General features: G+C 35.2%; 1 long non-coding RNA gene across 2 annotated transcripts in view; it reads left to right on the top strand.

Moving 5' to 3' along the window:
• Positions 1–18,632, top strand: part of LOC119700214 — a 181,001-nt gene that overhangs the window by 130,876 nt on the left and 31,493 nt on the right. Inside the window, exons 6-7 of one of the 2 annotated variants that reach the window (XR_005256706.1) lie at positions 3,150–3,263; positions 3,746–4,149. This is a non-coding gene — a long non-coding RNA (uncharacterized LOC119700214). Of the gene's footprint in view, positions 1–3,149; positions 3,264–3,745; positions 4,150–18,632 lie in introns of those variants that run through there. The other variant, XR_005256707.1, reaches the window with a different exon arrangement.

Below are 18,632 nucleotides of genomic sequence, written 5' to 3'. Positions count from 1 at the left end.
ACGAATTTGGAACTTGTAGATGAAAATTCATGTTAAGGCAGCAAGTTGTAAACATAGATGAAAGTTTTAGATTCTCATTTAATTTTTTATTATAAAATACCATTCATTTTTTGTTGCTTTTTGTAAATTTATTACAGTAGTTGTTTTGATAGGGGAGGGGTTATTTTTCTCTTGTTTTGTGGGGAATACGAGTTTTGAACACTTTTTTTTCCCTTGATCATGATGATTTGAACAGCATTATACCTTTGTGGAATCTGGCTAAAGACAAAAGTGAAACTCTGTTGTGAGGTGTGTTTTGTTTGCTTTTGTTTCAGGAAGAGTAGAGCACTCCTTTTCTTATTTTGCTTACTTTGATTTTTGGTTTGTTTCCCCTTTTGTATATCCAGAGCAACTGTCATTTAAATCCCAAAGAACATTGGAATAGAAAAAATATGAGGCACTCAAACTTACTGACAGTAAGTTAAAAATTCTTTCAAGAGCCTGCCACACATGTTCATGGCATTATATCCCACACAAAGCCCTAGAATCCCCCCAAAAATTAATCAAGGATTTTTCTTTTTGTCCAGACATTAATTTAGCCTGTTTATATTCCCTCTGAATGTCTAACTGTAGTGCAGATATACTTTGTTGTTTTTCCAAAATTTACTGATCACTCAGCAGCATTAGATTGTCCAGACAGCCTACTACTATGCTTAGAGGATTTTACTATAAAATCATGAGACAGAAAAGAGATTGATATGAACTTTGTGATTTGGTTTGGGAGGGTTTGTTTTTTTAACTATTATTTTTTTCTTATTACTGTCAAGGTACAGTCATATGAACCTAAGAGTACGGTGTGCTTACAATCCTTTCTCTGCATCTAACCAATGTATACATACACTAAATCACAGAATCATCAGGGTTGTAAGAGACTTTCAAGATCATCATCAACCCAACACCACCATAAACACTCTTCAACCATATCACCAAGTGCTACATCCTGATACCTCCTGAACACTTACAGAGGTGGTGACTCCACCAGCTCCCTGGCAACTTATTCCAAGCCTACCCACTCTTTGTGTGAATTTTTTTTTTCTAATATCTAATCTGAATTCACCTGGTGCAATTTTAGCCTTTTCATCTTGTTCTGTCACTTGAGATGTGTCAAAAGAGACTGCCCCCCACCTGGCTACAACCTCTTTTCAGGTGGTCGTAGAGAGCAATGAGGTCCTTCCTCAACCCTCCCTTCTCCTGATTGAGCAACCCCAGCTTCTGCAGCTGCTCCTTGTAAGACCTGTGCTCCAGACCCTTCCCCAGCATTGTTACCCTTCTCTGAACTTGCTCCAGCCCCTCAATGTCCTTTTTTGAAGTGATGGGCCCAGAACCGGACACAACACTTGACGTGCAGCCTCACCAGTGCTGAGTACACTGACACAGGCCAGGAAGCTATTGGCATTCTTGGCCACCTGGGCACCCTGTTGGCTCATATCCAGCTGGCTGTCAAACAGCACCCTTTGCCCCTTCCTGCTGAGCAGCTCTCAAACCACCCTTCCTCGAGCCCATAGAGATCTCTGGCATTGTTGTGACACAAGTGCAGGACTGTTGAACCTAACACAGTTCTCCTCAGCGCAGCCATTCAGCCTGTCCAGATCTCTCTGCAGAGCCTGCCCACCTTCCATTAGAAAAGCTCTCCCACCCAACTTGGCGTCTGTGAACTTACTGAGGATACACTCCATCCTCATCAAATTGTCAATACTGGTTTTGAACAGAACTGGCCCCAGTACTGTTCTCCCCTGGGGAACAGCACCAACTGGGTTTGACTGCATTCACCACCACTCCCTGGGCCTGCCCATCAAGCCAGTGTGTGTATCCAGCAGAGTACACCTGCCCAAGCCATGAACAGCCAGTTCATCAGTTCCATCAGTTTCCAAATCCTTCATGTTTTCTGCAGAACTGATTTTTCATGGGGAAAAATTGAAGGGGGATTGTTTCACACTTATCTGCAACTCCTTGTAGTGTGGATACAAAGGACATGAAACAAAGAACTCTCCGTTTGACAGCAGTGTATTTGTAGGGTTTACTCATCTCCAATAGTAGAGAGGGTATTCTCACAAAGTTCAATTGTTTAATTTTGGTAAATTTTGTTTTGTTTTAAATTTGGGACTCTGTAGAGTTTATTATAAAGAAAACCAAATAACCATATTTATTTTGTGTTGATGCAGCTTTTTTTTCACTTTTAGAATAAGTGATTTGCTCTAGAATAAGCAAAGATTCGATGGTATGCATATGCTTGTGTAAAGCAGCATTTACATGATTTCTACACTTACTAGATCATTATATCTCTCTCCACAAATAGATAAATATGCAATTGCCTTGTTGTTTTAAAAATCGGCCTTTTGATTACTTTGTTAAATTTCAGTTTATAGCAATAATGAAGAGTCAGTAGCAAGTTGCCAGGAAGGGTACTTACTTTTCATTCAAATATCCTTATAATGTGAAATATTTCTGCTCTCCAAAATTGTTCTATGGTTTTTTTTAGACATCTCTACTTCTTTTGTATTGAATTGGTAAAGAAAATTGTAAACCACTGAATTGATAAATGATAGTGAAGCCCATTGTTGACAAGAATTACTATAGCACTATATATGTGACCTTTCAAATCTTTTGTTACCTTCCATTCAATGTTATTTTCTAAATAAATTACATTTTGGCCTACAGATGATTTCTCACACAGCTAATTTTATATGAAAAAAGCAGTTTCTTTGAGCTTTAATGGTAAAATTATGGAACGAATATTTGAATTTCATTAATTTGCTCAATATTTCTGAGATATTTTATACATAGAAATATTTTTTTTGCATACACAGCTTTATCCTCATACACTCATATCTTAATGTAATTATATTGAATGAATTTTTACAGTAATTATCCTCTTAAGAAAATTCCTAACACAATATATTTTTTGAAATAATTTTCTAAAATTGAAACCAAAAAGACATCCATAATGGTCTAGTTCACAAATTGCTGTGTTAAGAGTTTCCATTTAAGTAAATTGCCTAAGTACATATAATTTTAAGTCTAATTGTCACTCTTATAACACTGAACTGCTTTGATACCAACTATTTATAAGTTCAACATACTTACTTCACAGCTTTTTTTGCTCTATTTAGTAATTTGCAGTGTGTCAGAGCTGGCAGCATCACACAGTGATGGAGCACCATGACAGCAACAGCAGCTCAACATTTTACTACAGTGAGTTTCCCAAGAGAAGGAGAGACAAGCAGGTAAGCTTATGTAGAAATTAATATTGTAGCCATGACTCACAGTAAGTTGATCACTGATCTAGAGTACATGGAGTCTATGACAATTCTTTTGGTTGAAAGACCAGGACTATAATTTTTTTAAGACTGTGTTACCACAAAATATCAACCATAAAATTAATAAATATTTGAATATTGCAACTTGAAATAATTTAAGACTGGCTGTTTTATTTTTGGTTTGGTTTGAAGTTTTAGATCACTTTAGTCACTAAAAGACTATTAAGAAGTAATCAGAAGCATTTATGAATTGTGTAAATTCATCCCTATCATCTGAAATGTTTTGTTTCACCAGAAATTAAAATGAAGTAAAAACCATAATTTCCACGTGTTTAAATAAATGGATATTTCATGCTCTTAAAGGGCAAATTTAAAAAGTACCTAAGCATTGGATTTGTATTATAAATTGTAAAGTTTAATTAGTTTTTCATCTCATCACCATAAAAAAGTGTAAAAGTAGATGGATCATCCCAAACCATCAGGCGACCAATATTCACAGTCCAGAGCAACCTGTTGATTGAGTAACACAAGGAAGGATGAAAACTTGAAGTTCAAAGCTAGTCTGGTCTAGGAAGCCAATGAGACTGTCTCACAGGAGGTGAAACTGCTGCAGTCAATGCCATCAGGCATCTGAGAGAAGCCAATGACAGTGGACATAAAACATAACACCTTTTCACCAGACTAGTTCAAGCTAAAAAACCTTATCTTAGGAAGGTTAGGAAATTTTTTGGTGGTTTATCCAAAAGCCAAGTGTTTTAGATTCCTCAGCTAGTATCAATTATTTCTCCCTCAAAGGATTCACAGCCATATGTTTTATTTGTTAAGCGAGATGTGGTACAATTATAATATTGTATGTTTGGTGAGTTTCTAGTTTTATAATGTTCAAATTATTATGTTTTGCGTGGCATATTTGAATATGCATTAAACATTGAAATAGAACCCAGAGACTTTTTCCCCACAAGCACATATACAAAACACTCCAATTGCTAAGAGATAGAACTGAGAGCTTTTTGTTTGCTTGTTTGTTTGGGGGTTTTTATGCCCTGGTTTAATGAAGTGGCTTTTGGCTAAAAGCACCTTTGAATTAAATTCTTCCTTTTGCAGACATATTATGTGTCCTTTTCTTCTTTTAATGGACTTCATAAAAGAATTTTCCATTTGTGCTGAAAGAAAATCCTTTGTATGTTCCAAAGCAAATAGTATTTCTTTTATAAAAAAATTATAAGGGAAACAAAAGGTTTTACCTGATTGCTTTCCCTTCAGCATTTCTGTTCATCAGTTAAAACACATTACCAGTAACTGAGACAATCTTTTGAACGGCGTATGACTCTTGAAAGAATACTATGCAGTCATTATCGTATAAAAAAAATGACTGCTCTTGGAACAAGAAATTATGTGTTTTAGCAAAGTTTTATTTGAAAGAACTTGGAAATACTCTACTGACGGTAAAACTAAAATAATTTTCTGAAACCATACTTTAGTCTAGTCCCAGGAAATTGCAATATTTCCCAAGAAATGTTACAAGAGTGTCACAAAGATAAAACTCCACTGCAAGCTTATATTTGTTTTTACTTAATTGATTAATTTCTTTCTAAAGCCTTGCTATTTAGAAACATTCTGAAAACTAGTATCAATGCTATATCTAGGGAAAGTACTGTGACTTGCTAGAGGTGGACCCTTTAGGTGGACACTTTATGGACCCTTTCACATATGCTGTGGCTATTTTCAGGGAAAATGAACAATGCAAAAATTTGGTTCTATCTCCTTCAACAGCTAAAATGGGGTTTTCCACTCTTCATAGGATCTCCCTACGAAAACTTAGTGATATGTGGATGAATGAGTAGCTTGAGTGTTTTGTAAAATTTTTCACTGCTTTTCTTTGTGCTGTTCATGTTCTTTGTATTCAAACTACATCAACCTTATGGGTGAGTTGAATAAAGTTAAACTCATAGACATTCCAAGTTAGGAAGCTCATATCATAAGCATGCATATTATTGTATTGTATTACATATTTCCAAGGCTAAGACATGATGTGTGTATAAGGTTTGGTGACACTACCAAAGACGTGAGCGAAACAAGGAGCAACGACTATCGTGTTCTTCTGTGAGAGTGTTGTTATTACTGAAGTCCATAATAGCACCCAGCTCAGTAGTGTCATATGATAAAGATGATAGATAAAAACAAAGATTTTCAATTACATTTGGAGCAAAGTGAGATGAGAGCTGGTGTAAATAATCAGATAAAGTCAGTTGCAAAAAAAGAACTATATCCCCTGTCTAAATCCAGCTGGTTACACTGACTGTTGTAATGCCAGACTTGTTTTGTTTCTAAGGATACATCTGGAGAGTGTTTGGCATTTTGTGTGCTTTAACTAAAGTACTAAAAAACTAGATAAAATTAGTACACTGTGTAAGAGTTTTAAAGAACTTGTGAGAACAGCTTATGTCCATTACTCATTGGAAATCTGACATTCAGTAGATATGCAAATTAATGTAAAATTCAGAATGACATTTGCTTGGTTTTTTTTTTTTTTTCTTTTTTGCAGTTAATTTTAGGAGTAATTGCTTAATAATTTTATGAAGCAAAGTTGTTCCTACTAAGGTAATTTACTGCTCTTTTCAGCTTTTGTGAATAAATGGCATCTTAGAGATTGCTGTGATAGAACTGTTTAAATAGTGATCAGGTCAGTTTTAAACTTTTAAAATAAACTTTTAAGTAGAAATATATCCCATGGCATTTCCATTTTCTTCATGCTTGATGCTTTAATGCGATTATTTTCTCTCTCAAAAGAAGGGCCTTAAAATTGCATTTTGATGCAGGTTTTCCTGTACTTCTTCCAATTTATTAGTCAGAATATATATATTTGTATTCCTTGAATTTCTCTTGTTCTTGGTTTTTTAACATTATGTTACTTGGATGGTCCCCCTGTACAACTCCTTTGCCTTCTTGGTGGTCAAACTGCTCATATGCCCCTGCAAAATGCTGATTTACATGTGTCACAGGGCTCCTCTTCTTCTACAAAATTGTAATCTATAACATAAGTAGATATACTTAAATATTTCATATTAATGCATCTATTTTTTAATGAGTCCAAAAACACAGATTGTTACATTTTGCTATTTTTTTCTCTGCATGTTTTTTAATACATCATCCTCAAATGGGAGATTTCTGTGTTAGAAATACCATCACAATCAATACAGCCTAGTTATCTATATTTACCAAATGCTAGTTACAGAAAAGCTAGTGTGGAGCCAATATTTGCTGGTTCACTGAGTAAACAGAGATAAAAGTGGATCGTTTGCTAAAGTTAAAAAGTGTCACTGTTTGCTGTAGTGACAATTTGGCTTCTGACAGCAGAGATGGCTGCATATGGGGGAAGTGTTCTAAAGGTATGTGGACATGGGACGTGGGGATACGGTTCAGTAGTAAACACAGAGGTGTTGGGTTAACAGTTGGGCTTGATGATCTTGGAGCACTTTCCAACCTTAATGATTCTGTGATTCTATGCAAATATTGTTGTATTTTTTTTACTATTTTATAAAGCATGCAGATATTTGAAGTGCTTTTCCCCATCTTTTGTTTTTCCCATCATCTTTTGTTTTCATTTGCCCTCTTTTATAAAATTTTTCATCTGAAATGTTTGTACTTATTTGATGAGGTCCAAGCATTTTGAAAAGATTTAGACTCAGAAAGGGTATTTTTGAAAAATATTAAATATTATTTGTTCATCTTTCATATGGTTATTTTAAAATCACTATAATCTCCTTAGTATGTAATTCTAAATGATGCATCTGCACTCTCTAACTCATGTACTGCATAATGCAAATGGATAAAGAAATTAGTGATAATTTTCCCATCAATATTATAGAGTAGCCAACCCGAAAAAATCTCTATTGTTAGCTTGCACTTAAGACCACTAGTAATTTGAAAAAAAAAAATTAAACATCTGTGTTCCATTCACTTTGGTGGCATATTGTACAGGCTGGGAACCCTGGGAAGCTTAATTAATGCTTTGTGTCATGAACTATGACAAACAGTCTTTTACAATATGTAGAACCTGTATTACCTTGATAGTCTTTCCACAATTGCATATCTTACACAGTACTTTTTAAAAATCCTATTAAAAACACAATGAATGGACCTCACTGGTGTACACTGGTATTATCTTTGCTAAATAAAATTTCAGAGTAGAATATTCTCAACAGTTTCCAGATGTTTTGTGTTTGTACTCTTGTATGTATATGTGTGTGTGTACATTCATGAATGTTTAAATAAAAAATAATCTGAGTGTGAGTGTATGGAGCCTCCTTGAAACCCCAATTTCAGTGGGAAAAGTGATTTTTTTTCCTCTGATAGGAAACATTGAACACTTTGCCAAAATAGGGCATTACATGTAACACTGCATAAAGGAAAATGAATGTGGGTATTTTCTGCCTAAGTAAAACCTAAAAATTTCTTATCTCAGTAGAGTAAAATTCCAAATTAGATATCTAAGGTCTCTACTTAGTATCAGACCAGCTTCTCTGCACAATTGATCTTTCTAGACTTTGTTCTAATTGAGGCAATAGTGCATGGTGCTGTCTCTGCTGTGTTCTCCAGGTTATTTTGCAACTGTGAAATTATGGTTTCAGCTGTTTTGAACATTTCTTATCCTTATTTTCCATTCCAATGGAATTCAATTCCTCTTTCAGTCCCTTATTGTGCTCTGTCATGTCATATTTAACATTAGACCAGAGAATCGTTTGAAAACTAACTCTGAAAAGAAAGCAAAAAATGTTAATTTTTCAGGCAGATCAGTTAAATCTTGACTGTTAATATATTGATCAGCCATACAGATACATTTGCTTTTGGAACAGCAAAATTAAAGGAAGATAAAGAAACTTTGAAAACTGCCTTTTTTTCTAAATTAAAGGAATATATGCTCAGATTTTCGTTAAGGTTCAGATTTTTAACACTGTTTTCATCTTTTGGAAAACTCTTTGAGATCAAAAGAATAAGAAGTATATTTTCACAGTTAAGTGACTTTTCTTGAAAAAAATAAGACTGTTTGTCAGTTATTATATGATATGTAACAGAATTCTTTTTTCTCCCCTAATTGACTGTGATTAAAAATAAATAAATAAATAATGCTAGATTAAAAAAAAATAAATAACATTATATCTAAATAAGCTGTCATCAAATCTTTATTGTAATTTACATCTAAAATCAATCACTGTCATAAATGTCAGAAGGTTCAGAAGTATCATAAGTAATAAAAATATTATCAGAAAAAAAGTCCTTGAAAAGAAAAGTAAATAACTTTCACAAATAAATATCACTCTGTTACAATAATTTCTGACACACGGGAGACAGTGTTTAAAGCCTTCCTGAAGTCCAGGTGGAAAATATCCACTGCTTTTTCCTTGTCTACCAAGTTAATAATTCAATCACTGAAGTTTATTAGGTTGATCAAGCAAGTCTTCCCCTTTATGAGTGCATGTCAGCTACTCCTCATCACCTTGTTGTCTTTCATGCTCCTGGAAATGGCTTCCAGAATTAGCTGCTCCATCACCTTCCCAGGTATTGATTGAGGTGTGGCTGACAGAACTGTAGTTTCCTGGGTCCCGTTTCTTGCCCTTCTTGAAGCCAGGAATATCTTTTGTTTTTCTTTAGTCCTCAGACACAGCTCAGTGGCCATGGCCAGTCTGGGGTTATGGAGTGTGGCCTTGCAATAACATCACCCACTTCCCTTGGTGCTTGTGGCTGCATCTCATCAAGACCCACAGACTTATGTAAGACTACTTGGCTTGAGTATTTCCTGACCTGATCCTTTTCTGCCAAGACTATGTCTCCCTAGCATTACTGGTAAAATTAGGGGCAAAGAGGCAAAGAGGGAATTCAATACCTGATCCGTTTCTTTGTCCTGTGTTGCTAAGGCTCCACTCTGTTCAACAGCAGGCTCACATTTTCCTAGTCTACCTTTTGCTACTTATGTGCTTCTAGAAGTTCTTATTTTTTGCCCTTCTTGCTGTCCCACTTGGATGGTTTTTGTATCAGCTGCAAACTTACAATTCATCAGGAAAAAAACCCAAACTGTGAGATTATAGTAAAACTTTCACACTTTTTAGTGTTTCCCTAAGGAGTATCTTGAAATTAACAGGAAAAAAAATTAACTTACACTGCAGTGAAACAGCATTTCATTTCTGAGTTCAATTATTTTTCACCTTAAAGAGCAGGTAAGAGAGCTCTGAGTTCACTAATGTGTGACATACCCAAACTGATGAGTTTAGGTTAATAGAGGAAAACATTGTCGCAGTATCTAAGTAATCTATGAATGGCCAGAAATAATTATGTAATGCACGTTTTACTTGTTCTAGTGCAAGCATTTTGTGTCACTATTTCCAAATTTCCTTATACCAAAGCTATGAGAGACCAGTTTTAAGAAGTCTAAGCTAATATTATTTTCTTACTATCTCTGGAAAGTGGCATAACATTTCTTTTCTTTCTTTTGGGAAGGTCTACCATGATCTCTCAGAGATGACAGGGTGTAGTCTGGTAGAAATTGCTTTGTTCCCTTGGTGCCCTTGCTATCTACTCCCTTGGACCTGTGTGTAACCAGTTTGCTGCATTATCCTTGAATTCGTCTTCCTATTTTATAAATAGTACTGTAATCCTTTAGACTCTGTCACAAGGCGATGTGAACCTGGAACATTTCAGGAGCAATATTTCCACTAAAGGCAGCACTAACTGTCTCACCTTTTTCTGAGTCCGTTATCAAGAGTTCTTCTGCTTTTTTTGCATGAGAATGGAATTGACTTTAGCTTAAGCTTTGCTTCACCTGTAAAAGTAGGAGCCATGTTTTAGCTTTCTACATCTCTTAATTTCCAAGTTTAGCAGAGGTCTGCTTTTATTACATCTTTCAATGTCTGAGTAATGTTTCTGTGTTCTTCCTGTGCTTATTGAATATTTTCTGTGAAGGTACTGATGCCTGCATTTTCTGTTCACTTAATCATTAACTAACATTGGCAGATCTTTTCTTCTTTGAATGCCATTTCCTTGTCTCTTTCCTAGCTCCATTCTTCACTTACAGGTGCAATTTTACAACCTTACACATATCTGTAGTATTGTCCCCTCTCTCACACCAGATAAATAGTCTCTAACACATGAAGAATCTACCTTACATGGAAAAAGACTTGTCTTTTATGAAAACAGGAGAGCATCTGAAAGTTTGGATGAGAAATTGATACTTGCATCAGCTTTCCTTTCCTCATTGCGGTGAAAATAGGGTAACAATATATTTAGGAAGTCTATTTTTCCAGAATAGAAACCAAAGCTTTACCATGACAGAAAGAATGCACTGATGCTTAGAAAACTGAAATTATGGTGGTTTTATACTTGAAAATACCTAATGTTTGGTATATCATAATAATAATTTATTTTAAAGCCAGCAATTTTGAAAACATGTACAAAAGCTTGCTTTCCTAAGAAGTAAATAAATTATGTGGGGAGACATTAAAGGCTATTCTTTCTAAGACAGTGTCCACACTGTAGATAAGATGTAGATATATTTAGAGATTCTGAAGCACCCGAGTGAAAGACCTATTTTTTGAAATACTCTTGCAACAGCTACATATGCTAGCACTAGTAAAGTATAATCTTGCAATTACATATGTCTGACCATAGTTTTAATGGTCAGTTTCTTTTCATATTTGGAACAGAGTTCTGAATGAATCTATGTACTCATTTCAAAACAAAGACAACGACCTCAAACCCCAGCCACATATTTACCTTCAGAATGAAGTGTTTCATAAAATAAACATTATTTATATACCTAACATACAGATATTAATTCTTGTGTATCAGTTTGCAAGTGTAGCCATTTCAACACAACAGCTCAACCACAGATCAGCTCTAGTTGTAAGTAATTTTTCCTCCTGTGGGCATTGATCTTATATTCATGTCCATGTTGAAAAAACTGAAGAAACTATAATTGTAGAAAAAAGAGTGCCTAATTGACATTGCGTCCCGATTGCACGAGGCGATTGGCATGCCTGCCAGGAGTGGCCATGCTCTACCTCAGCCATTGGCAGGCAGGATCGCAGTTCAGCCACTGGCTGGGATCCAAACTGCCAGAAGTGTCCAATAAATGTGGACCCAACGCCGAAGGATGGGGGCAAAGGAAAAAGGAAGGACTCTCTGCTCGCTTCTTCAAGAAGTGGTGCCAAGGCGGAGCCACAGGGACTCGGCGGTGTGGCACAGGAGTTATTCTTTCCCACGGCGGCAGCAGCGCTGAAGCGAGGCAGGTGACGCAACACCCGCGAGCAGCGACAATGTGGGCAGCAGCGGCTGCACAGGCGATCCCTCCTGCATCAGGAGCCGTGCGGGCAGCAGCTGTGACACCGCGGGTGGTGGTGATCTTTCCTGCAGCAGGAGCCATGGCAGCATGGGCAGCGGCGGGGCTTTCCTGTGGCAGGAGCGGGGGCAGCTGATGCAGCAGCCGTGCGGGTGTTCTTTCTTGTGGTGGAGGGGCACACCGAGACTGCAAAACGCTGCGCTCCGCTGCGCCGCAAGTGCCGGTGGGACATGCGGGCTGGCAACTCAAAGAGGGGGCAGTAACAAAGGGTAGGAAACAGAGAAAAACCAGCAGCTTTTATGGAGGGGGATGGAATCCCGGGAGGTGACCGTCTAGTGAATCAACGGCTGGATTGGATAGGGTCTGGGGTGACAAATGTAAACATACCCTGGAGTGGGAAAGTCACATACCAATGGCAGAAAGAAAAAATCGTAACTGACAGTGAACCTTTTGGACAAAGAGGTGTACCAAACCATGACAGACAATGTACAGGGGCAGGATTTTTGAGGCTAGGCAGGGAAAAATCTGGAATTATCATAACTGCCATGGTGAGACAGGGGGTAAACAACTTTAGACAGAGACTAAACATGTTCTTCAAATCCCCACTGCTATAGGCAGGGAGAGACCAAATATCTTCAAATCCCTACTGCCACACCTAATGAACTTCCTGTTTCAAAAGCAATCTTTGAATAAGAGATATATTTTGACAGTACAGTCATAAATTTCAGGTCACACTTCAGTCTACCTTAATGACTCATATGATTAAATATATTTTTACCTAAGAATGTGAGACTGTAAATCTATTTTTTACCAGTTAAAATTCTTTAAGACAAAATTTTCTGTTTAGTCAACTTTGAAAAACATCTGCCTTAATTAAAGTTATTCCTTTCCCCTCTTGATACTCCTTTTCCCCTCTGCAGGAAAACAAGCATAATAGATTAAGGCAATGTCTGCTGTTTCAAGGATTTATTCCTATAAGGAATGGGAAATGAGAAGCTTTAGTGTACAAAGAAAAGGGAAATGAAAATGTTTCCCCTTTGAGATCTCTGATATGCAATTACAATATATGTGGGGATGGCACAAATATTTTACAGGGCAGCAGAAATCTGAGAAGACCTCTAAGGAGCTGCTCTCCGGTTTGTCCTTCAAAGACTTTTGGCTAGAACCTAATTTTTCAATACCTTTAATTTCCTAAAATGAGGGAATATTTTATTGTCACTGCAATTGGCTATTCATACCAGTAACAATGGTATATACCTGTGTGAAATGAAGTGTTCTTAGCATTTACCCCATTTTTTTCTATCATCTCAGCTATCTGAGTAAAAAAATATGTACCTCCCAGGTGATAAAAGGAAATCTACTGAATATAATTGCTATCTTAATTTATTTGTTTAGGACATATTTGGACAAATGTTTAAAATAACTTTTAAAAAGACCATAAGATTTTTTCTTTAGCTGCTGATTCTTTTTTTTTACTATTATTTATAATGCATGTATCTGTTTATGTACGCATGTGTGCTTGAATATGTAAAAAATAAACATCTCTGCCTTTGATTTAATACAAAAAATGTTTAGCTGGTCAAACTAGTCATATACAAAGTAAATTAAACTCTATGTATAAAACTAGATGAAATAATTACTTTACAGTAAACTTTAGAAGCCTGATTTTAAAAGCTTAAATCTTGTTAAGGACTTTTTAAAGTCCTTAAGTCTCAAAATTCCAGAAGTCTACAATGTTAAAGAAAAAAAGCAGAACTAAAGAAGTTTAAATCCACCAATTCAGGAAGGCCATATCTGTGTCTAAAAATGCAACATTTGTAATATAAGGCAAATATAGCAGAAGTGCAGCTTAAAAAAATCATTATACGTTATGCAAAATTAAAGGAGTAATTAAGTAAAAGGCAAGTTTCCACTATGTATTCTAATAGTTAAATATTCTATGTTTTCCTTTACATGTTCTTCCTTCATGTCTGCTATGCTGAGTGGTTAGTTCTTCAAAAAATTTTAGGGGTTTACACGTCTTTTTAGAAACAAAAAAGTATATATCATGTAAATTTTTATTTCAGAGAGACTGAAAAAGCTGTTGCTATTTTCAATATAAACATTCATTAAAAGAAAAAAAGAACACATGAAATATTGTGTTGCAAAAGTAACCTTCTGAAACTGGAATTTCTATTTAAGAAGGAGATCTGGAGCAATATTCAGGGTAATACTCTTATAAGAAAGTATTCTCAAAAATGGTGGTCTTTAACACAGCTCATTGGTAAAATTCTCTAGTGTAGATAGATCACAGTTGACACAGATTATAACAATGGGAAAGAACTCCAATAATTTTACTAATTTTGATGATGACTTTAAACAAAAGCTTTAGGAATGTAAAAAAAGTCCTTCGCTCAGCAAAAATTTTTTACTACCAAGAATGTAGACTCTTAACTAAATATATAGTTCATTGGGAAGAAAAAGGCTAAACAGTAAGGAAATGCATTATTTTTTAATGTAATTTAGGATTTCCAAGTTGCTCCATTTTTTTTTTTGACTTTGAGAATTGATTTTTTTTGTAATGGTAAATGATATCAACAATAATGGATCCACAGAGGTCTTTATTGTAAATATTTTTACTTTTTTTCATTTGCTCTATTTCCAGTGCATGCTGGGTTGCCCAGTTGTGTGAAACCAAGTCATAAATCATCTGCTTACTGCCACATTTTCCCAAAAGAAATTAACCTGAAAGCAGTTAGCAGAGTCTTGGCTCTCGTAAAAGTATCTGAACAAAAATATGTTTCCTTGTAAACCAAGAAATGACAAAACTTTTAAATCTGAAAGCTTTTTAACAAAAAATGTAATGTTTCTCCTTCATGAAGACCAAATTTAAAAGAGATAGATGCAAAGCAAAACAAAAGAGAACAAAACCCTAACCTGTTTAGTAACAAGACTAAAATAAATGACTGCTTTTGGTAAAAAGCAGTCATTTAATCTCATAGTATTTTTCATACTTCTTTTCATCAGGATCCATGTTATTCTTTATTTGTTAAGAGGAATAACTGACATCAAGAAAGCTTTCTTCAAGAAGGAGCAGAGGATTTGAACTCAAGTGTCTGAACTCACATTTTAAAATACACACATTATCTGCTTTTTTGGGGACCAGCCACATATAGGGTGTACACACCCTGACTCAGAAAAAGATATCTCTGTGGAATTTGTTTGACCTTCAAACAGAAGGAACATGCTGACTTGTTCATGATTATCCATTCTATTCCACATTATCTTAATCTTTTCTTACCTTTATTGATAATAAATTGGAAAAGACATAATAATTATTTTAAATCTTCACTCTCATCACTTACTGATAAATATATGGGTTTAAGGTAAAAATGTGTCCTTTCATTTCTTATGCACAGGGAGTACAAGAGACAGTAAATACATTAATGCTGCATGTAAACATATGTAGATTTATTTCAATGTTGATTAAGAAATTATTCTAGTATTTACTAAGTAACTTAATGCAATCAATTATTAAAAATCCAAGAGAATAAATGGAGAAGGGCATTTTTCCAATTTCATCATGATGAACACTTGGTGATTAAGAATAGCTTTCGTTCCTTAGATATTTCTTTCATGCCCCTGCCCCCCAGGATTCCTTTCACTGGGTTCAGCTGAATTTAGGGCTGTAAAGTATGTTTGTATCCAGTCTGTGCTGTTAGAAATATAAACTTTTTTTGCATATGGATATGTTAAGTACATGTTTGTTTGTAGACTATACTTGTATTATACAAGGCTAATAAAAAAAATTGACTTAAAAATTTAAAACATACTTTCAGAATACATTCCACTCACAAATACAAATTAATTCAGATGCTGAGCATGCTTTAATCCACACTGTCAGTCAGGATTATAAGGGCCAATAGACCAACTATGTCCTGAGGGTGTGAACTGGGACAGATCAATCAATTTACAGAGCTTTGGCAAAGGTTGAACAGCTGGTGCTGAAAATCTTTGTTGGAGAAATGACCAACCCACCAGAGATTACAGATTTAAGTCAAGATTGATGGTTAAACCTTGCAAATTAAATCCTCTTCAAAGGTGCTCTGACTGATTATAAAGCTAATTTAAAGGCATCACTCCACAGCACTTTCTTAGAACAAGATACTCATTAAACTTCTGGTGTTCAAAAAATTCTCTCTGAGGCCTGTTGCTAGTAGCAAATACATTAGTGTTTTCATTTGCAGATTATTTTTAAAAGGTCTCTGTTGGCCAATTTCTTTTTATTTAGGCATTTACCAGGGTGAACTTACATTATCAATAATTACTTTCACATACTTAACACAACAGAGGGTAAAATGTTTTTTGCCCTTTGAGCATGCAGCAGAAGCTCTCTACTAGCTCAGCAACTTTCTAAAGGGTTCATGAGAAAGCTTTGATTATGTAATAAAAAAGTTCTTCTAAAGAAGAGGATGTGGCTATCAGTTAAGTTGAACTTGGTTTAGTTGCTCTGCTGGCAACTCAAAGCCATGCAGCTGTTCATTCCCTTCCCCTCCCATTTGGCCCAGTGGGATGCAAAGGATAATCAGGAAAGAAAAGAAAATGAAATTTGTCAGTTGAGATAAGAACAGTCTAATAACTGAAACAAAGTTAAAGTAATGACAATAACAGTAACAGTAACAATAGCTATTATATTGTTAATAATAGTAATGACATTGTTAATGATAGTAATAATAGTAATAATAAAAAATTGCTACAACTATTAATAACTGTAATAATTGTAATAAAAAGGAAAGGAAGAAAGGGAGTTGAAATCTAAGAGGAAAAAATTATGTACTTTAGAACTGATCACCACTCATTGACCAATTCCCAGTCTGTCCCCAGGCAGTGATTGGTCCGCTTCTGAGTAATTGTTTACTGGGAATGGCATTCTATGTTATGGAATATCTCTTTGGTAAATTCAGATTATTTGTCCTGGCCATGTTCCCTCACAGTTTTTTGTGCACTTCCTCACTGGCAGAGCATGAGACACTGAAAGCCCTCAATTCAGAGTAAGCTCTATTTAGCAACAGCTAAACCAGAGTGTGTTATAAATATTATTCTCATGCTAAATCCAAAACACAGCCCTGTACCAGCTACTAAGAAGAAAATGGATTCTGTCCCAGTCAAAACCAGTACAATGGGACAAGAAAATTTCACTAAAGAAGAGAAATTACGATATCTGAAACAATGCAATAATACACAAAACTGTGCATTTTTTAGGGAATAAGGAAAGGAGCCAATTGACTAAAAAAATAGCAGGTAGTGATAGGGATAATAAGAGAAAAAGAGAGAGATTGGAAAAAGGAAGAGAAATGGGCTGTGTGATGAGCCAGAAAAAAGCCACAAATAAAATGCTTCAAAAATATGCAGAATTTTAAGTAAAATATAGAAGGGCCCTTTGTCCTTCTTGACCAGGAGTCTTGGGAGTTATACAAGTACATGAAAGAAAATACAGGCTCTGGTAGTCAGACTGTGTTGTGTGTGGTTCTGTTTGTAAGGCACATTATCCCATAAATTTCATCAACAATAAAGTATTGCATGATCTCCTTGAAGTAAGCAAAAATTTCCCTTTATAAGCTTGTTTATAGATAGTTGGGCTGGGTGGGAATAGTCAAAAGGAAGTTGAGGGCATTAGAAAAGAAACTATGAAGATTAGAAATGAGTGTCATTAGTAGCATTTTGAAACGTTGAATTACAAGATCTTAGGTCTTGTAAAACAGGGTTGATGGCAGAAAGACTTCCTTCTGTGCAAAACTTAAAGAAACAAATTAGAAAATATGTTCCATGTCATATTTTAAAATGTATTATTTCAAATTTTCTCAAATTAAAACTCTAGCAACTGAATTAAAAGCTAAAGAAATCTAAGCTATAGCTAGGCCTACAGAAGACTGTGGAAGGTAGGATATGCAGCCTGAATTTTAAATTCTATCTTATTAATTGAAAGTGTAAGAAAGGTCTTAAAAGAACAGGCTTTAATGCCTTAAAATTTTAAATAAAGTGATTTATTTTTGATTAAAAACTCATAGCAGGAAAAAAGACATGACTTATGTAAGAGGTGGCAGGGCAGGGAAAAAAAAACAAAACGATTTCCTGTGTAAGGGATATGGCATCTTTGCCAACAGACTAAAGAGTCTGCTTTGTTTTAATGTTTTTCATGTAGATTCAACTCTGACCTATTGCTTAATGGAAATGATTTTTAAGGTATTTAGATAGAATTTTTTAGTTCATTACTTCAGTTTTTGTAGCCTATATCAATATATTGTAGCCTTTCATCACCTGTTCCTTTATGAGGGAGCAAGTGGTTTCTCAGGCTGCTTCAGAACTTAAAGACCATGGAAGATTTTTTGCTGTAGTTCTTGAAGTTATTCTCACTAAATAGGATTAACTCAGTTCCCTTATCACAGAAACAGTTCTTACTTCCAAATTTCTTCCTGCAATAATTAGTTTCTAATTTGAACACAAAGAGCTTGAAAGTTACCTGAAGAGGAAGCAGAGCTATATTACTTTTGACCATTAAGTAAGCCTTATTAAGAAACAGCTTTGTTGTTATTTCTCAAGAAAAAGAAAAAAAAAGTACTAGCTATCAATTTATACACTTATTTCTCCTCTAATATAAGTTTCCCAAGGAATCAGGTTATATCAAAACCCCCGCAAAAAGGAGCATTCTATCTGAGTTCCCACAACAAAAAATGCACCTCATGAATGAACTGTCAAAACCTATGGATGTGATACGAGATTATCCTCAATCCAATATACTGCATTCAACACAAAAATCGGATTTATAGAAATGAGGTGGGTGAAACAAAAGAGTTAAGCCCTTGAAAAAATTGTTACAGAGGAAAGGTTTATCGGTTTTCTTTCAAACCATGTACGTAATAGGTACTTGTTATCTGTTCTCTGTGTGATTTCAAGGAGAAAGGAAAAAGAAATTTATATTAGCTGTAATTTTTGTTCTTTTCTATGCCTAGTTTTCTTTCCTACCC

This window comes from Motacilla alba, chromosome 4 (genome assembly GCF_015832195.1).
Source record: "Motacilla alba alba isolate MOTALB_02 chromosome 4, Motacilla_alba_V1.0_pri, whole genome shotgun sequence".
NCBI lineage: Eukaryota > Metazoa > Chordata > Aves > Passeriformes > Motacillidae > Motacilla > Motacilla alba.
This window is presented reverse-complemented; position numbering and strand designations above follow the sequence as displayed.